The sequence below is a fragment of the Scylla paramamosain genome, chromosome 33, assembly GCF_035594125.1.
Source record: "Scylla paramamosain isolate STU-SP2022 chromosome 33, ASM3559412v1, whole genome shotgun sequence".
NCBI classification, from domain to species: Eukaryota; Metazoa; Arthropoda; class Malacostraca; order Decapoda; family Portunidae; genus Scylla; species Scylla paramamosain.
This window is the reverse complement of record NC_087183.1, coordinates 11,564,868-11,569,867: the sequence shown is the minus strand read 5'-3', so window position 1 is coordinate 11,569,867 and position 5,000 is coordinate 11,564,868. Positions and strand designations below refer to the sequence as shown.

General features: G+C 41.3%; 1 long non-coding RNA gene across 1 annotated transcript in view; it reads right to left on the bottom strand.

Annotated features, from left to right (window-relative positions):
- LOC135089704 (uncharacterized) overlaps positions 1-1,293 on the bottom strand; it is a 23,646-nt gene extending 22,353 nt beyond the window's left edge. The window contains exon 1 of the long non-coding RNA XR_010261581.1: positions 892-1,293. This is a non-coding gene — a long non-coding RNA (uncharacterized LOC135089704). The remainder of the gene's footprint in view (positions 1-891) is intronic.
- Positions 1,294-5,000: the final 3,707 nt, after the last annotated feature.

Below are 5,000 nucleotides of genomic sequence, written 5' to 3'. Positions count from 1 at the left end.
TAAATATTGATGTACAGACAAGGAGGGAGGGAGGGAAAATGTTCGTCTCGGCACTCATATTTACGTAACGTAATTCATTTTGAAAATCGCGAGAAGAAAGAAGATACCCAGACTGGAATGCACTACATATTCTGACTTGCTATATGCTTTAACCAATACTCAAAATATAAAAAGATTCCTGAACTCAGTAATAATAACGAAATCTCCAAAAAACCAAACTGTAAATTTTACGAATGGGGCCACAGAAAAATTATTATATCGAAAAGGAAAACACAGCCAGACAAGATTCTATTGCATACTCTGAATACGAAAAATTTTTGCTTTCCAGATGAATAAAGAAAACACAAATTCCTCGTCGTATAAAGAAAATAATTTTTCAGATCCAACAACGGAATAACTTGAAATTTGAAAATACGAATTGTTAGACTAGAGTTTATTGGATATTGTTAGTGGGTACATGTTTCTTGTATTTTTTAAGTCTCAAATAGAATATCAAAACAATCCTAGGCGTGCTGATAAAAGATAATGTAAATAAATAAAATGAATTGGTTATTTTCTCCAGAAACAAAAACACAGCTAGACTAGATTTTATTAAAGACTACAACTTGTTATGATCTTGTAATAATAAATCAAATAATAACACAACGTTAACTTCATTAATAAAAAAAAAAGAAAAGTTAATGATATGGAGTCGAATTTTTCTTTTTTTTCTTTTTTTCCTCTTCTCTGTACATCCTCCACATCTTCCCTCCTCCTCACTCTCATCCTTTACCCTCCACCACCTCCTCCTCCCCCTCCTCCTACTCACCGAGTATGTAAATTGCAATGAAACACTTGGAAAACCCTGGAAATTCCGTTAAATATTGACGAGGATAGACGGGAATCTCTTACCGTAGCAGCAGCGGGACGGGCACTGTTCTACGGGGCTTGGCGGCGCTCGGCAGGGCGGGGTGCCAAGGAAACCGTGATGTGTGGTGGTGTGGTAATGACAATGCACTCCCAAACGCTTCACTGCCTTGTGTGTGTGTGTGTGTGGCGCCGGTGAGAAATGAGTCACAGAGCTGTATAATTGGTAATGAACCTTTTGACTGCTGCCTGATACACCTCTCCATAATTATCAATCACTCTGAAACATCTTTACTCTTTCAACAGCCACATCCAATCTGTTAAACTGGGTAGGTATTGCAATTTTTTTTCTCTTTCACCGATAACTTTCTTGCAGATGCTTATAAAGATGTCATACATTGCATATGGTGGTGATAATTGTCTCGTATCAAACTGAAACTGTTAAAGCAATAGTCAGAACTACACCCAATGATGTGTGTGTGTGTGTGTGTGTGTGTGTGTGTGATCAGCAATCGTAGGCTTGTATGTAATGTGCGATGAGTGGATGGGTGGATGTGGTGGAGTGGGTGACTGGATGGGTGTGCCAATAGAGGTGAGTGTGAGTCGGTGAACAGATGGATGGAGTTACGCCTGTGGGTGGGTGGATGTGAGTGGGTGGATATGGTGGAGTGGTTGAGTGGATGGATGGATGTGGTTGAGTAAGTAGTGGATGGGTTAACAAAGGTAATGTTGGTGTGTGTGTGTGTGTGTGTGGATCCACATGTGGTTTGGGTACCAAGTGTCTCGAGCACCAAAAAGAGCCTTATTTACACTCAGGCAGATCTATCGTGACCTGTGCATCATCCGCCTCGTTACCAAGTGACTAAACCCAGGATGAGACAGAGAGAGAGAGAGAGAGAGAGAGAGAGAGAGAGAGAGAGAGAGAGAGAGAGAGTTGTTTGATTAATTTATTGCGCATGAAAACGTGCCAGTGTACACAAATACACCATACAAATTCTCCTGACGGTATAAATTGATAATTCAAATAATCATATCATGAAGTCAAGCAGGTTATGGTGAGGCAGCAAAAACCCATCCGTGGCAGTGCAGTCCCTGCATGAAACATGCCTACCTGATATTAATTAAGAGCTTGACCTTATGGAAACAGCCACGCCTACACCTCGGTGTTCCCACGTCCACCCCATCACTCACCCCCTCGTTCGTTTCTTCATTCACTCATTCACTCAACAGATTACTCACACACACACACACACACACACACACACACACACACATCGTAGGCCTAATAGTCCAGCTTCATTGCCAACACCATCGAGCACTACCGCCTGGCGTGCCCCACTGCTCGACACCTCTTACCCCAAGACCTGCCGCTGGATGCTGTCTGTCGCCTCATTCTGGTGGCCGATTTTCTTGACGAGATTCTCGTGCGTTACCCTCGATTTGGTGGGTTTTCCTAATACCCTGTGCCCTGCGTGGCATCTGTTGCTTTTGTGGGAGTGTGGATTGGTGGGTGGGGTGCGCGAATGTGTGAGCGTGTGAGCGTCCTGTATACCATTTGTTTTAGCAAAACACTGTTATGTTTCTCTATTTTATGATGTCTGATGCTATTTGCGCAATAAATTAATCCAATCAAATCTCTCTCTCTCTCTCTCTCTCTCTCTCTCTCTCTCTCTCTCTCTCTCTCTCTCTCTCTCTCTCTCTCTCTCTCTCTCTGGAAAAACAGAAAAATGGTAAACAGACTTTACTATCGCTGTTATAATTTGTAGTAGTAGTAGTAGTAGTAGTAGTAGTAGTAGTAGTAGCAGTAATAAAAGAAAAAAGAAAGAAGAACGAGAAAAAGGACAAGAACAAGAACAAGAACAAGATCATTATCATCATTATCATATACCTCAACCTGTTACGCTTTCATTCGGTAGTAAGGAGGAGGGAGGAAGGAGGAGGGAGAAGGAAGGAGGAGAAAGAAGGATGAGGAGGAGTCACTAACAAGGGACCCAGGACTTCTGGGTATAAGGTAATTAGGTAATTCCGACCTCATTAACGAAGGTTGTATGCTACACACATGATTATATACTTCTGTTTATATTTAGATTTTCTCTCTCTCTCTCTCTCTCTCTCTCTCTCTCTCTCTCTCTCTCTCTCTCTCTCTCTCTCTCTCTTAGTGGCAGCAGTAATCCTATAAAGGAACAAATTAAATAATGGATAAAACATAAAATTAAACTAAACACTTAACATAAAGCATAACCTTGACAGCACACACACACACACACACACACACACACACACACACACACACACACAGCACTCCGTCTGTCATAAACCCATCCCCTATTTCGGCATTTCCATTTGCAGTTCGTCGTTTTGGTAAAGGGAGATGATGAGGGAGGCAGAGCGGGAGTGAGGGGGGTGAGGGAGGAAGTGGAGAGGAGTTAAGGGAGGAGTCTTATACAGTGATGAGGGAGGAGAGATGTGTGGGATGCAGGGAGTGAGGGGAGTGAGGGAGGCAATGTAGAAGAGGTAAGGGAGGGATGAGGGAGGTCAGAGGGGATGTGTGAGGGAGTGAAGGGGACAAGGGAGGGAATGTAGAGGATGTGAAGGGGGAGTGTAAGGATGATGAGGGAGTGTGTATTGAGGGAATCAGATGCCAGACATATGTGAGTTAGTACAACGTTTGAAACACGATTTTTTTATATACATTTTTTATACAAGAGAAGCAAAGAAAAAAAAATCGGGAATAAAGAAGGGGAAAAAAGACTGCCGATTGTCTCTCGCAGCTGAACTGAACAATTTAATCTTTCCTTTTTTTTTTTTCTTTACAATACGACAAAAAAAAAACATGCATGTTAGGGGATACTATAGAGAAAATACAATTCCAAACATATAAATAAAAAAAATACATAAAACAAAAGAATACTGTTAATTGTCTCCCGCGAAACAACATAGCAGAAAAAAAAAAAAAAAGAATAATAGGAGGATACTATAGAGAAGGTAAGATCCCCATGCGAATATAATAAAAAAAATAATAACAGCGCAGTGTTACCAATACCAACACCAATAAGAAAATACAAATAGATACGAAACAACATAGATAGTAAGAAAAAAGAATAAATCAATGATATTAGGCATTAGTATCCTCTTATCCATGTACTTATTAGAGTGCTACTAGTAGGTGAAATGAGGCAATAAGAATGTTGGTAGCTAGGTGTGGTAGCCAGAACAAGTTAAGACCGCAGAGTTGGGTGTGACCATAACAACAGGACAATCATTCCAATATATATAAGGAGCCAGAGACAATCAGTAAGTCTCAGAAGGAAGTAGTATCAGGAAGAGCTGAAGGGTATGAGGAAGAAGTGAAGGGTATCAGGGGAGAGTCAGCAAAATTATCAAGACTTTTAGGAGTATGAAGAAGAATGTTAGAAGTATAAGGGAGAGTGTTAGGAGTATAAGGAAGAGTATTAAGAGTATAAGGAAAAGTATTAGGAGTATAAGAGTATTAGGACAATAAGGAAGATCATTAGGACTTTAAGGAAGAGTAATAGAAGTACAAGGAAGTGTTAGGAGTATAAGGAAGAGTATTAGGAGTATAAGGAAGAGCATTAGGAATATCAGGAGGGTATCACAAGAAAAGTAACAGGAAGGGCTTCAGAAAAGGTAGCAGAAATATCAGGAAGAGTATAAGGAGTATTAAGAAGAGTAAAATTAAAGAACATCAGTAACAGTATCAGGAGAGTCAGGAGAGAGGCAGGAATATGATAGCTATAAGAAGGAGGGTCAGGAAGTATCAGGAGGTAGAGAGGAGTATGAGAAGTATAAGTAGGAGGAGCAAGAGTATCAGAACATTATGAGCATGAAAGGAATAAGGAGGAGGATCAGGAGGTGTCAGAAGGAAGCGAGGGGTATGAAGGATACGGGAAGGAAGGTTAGGAGAATGAGGGGTACAAGGAGGAGGGTCAGGAAGTGTCAGAAGGGAGTCAGGAGGAGCGGCACCATAACTCACTCCTTTTAATTACCGTAAGTGTTCAAGTTGGTTGCCAAAGTTTGTGTCATAAATCTGGGAGAGAATGACGACCTCGATGAGCAATGATTGGAGGAGGAGGAGGAGCAGGGGGAGGAGGAGGAGGAGGAGCAGGTCAAGGAAAGGGAGAAGGAGAAGCTGG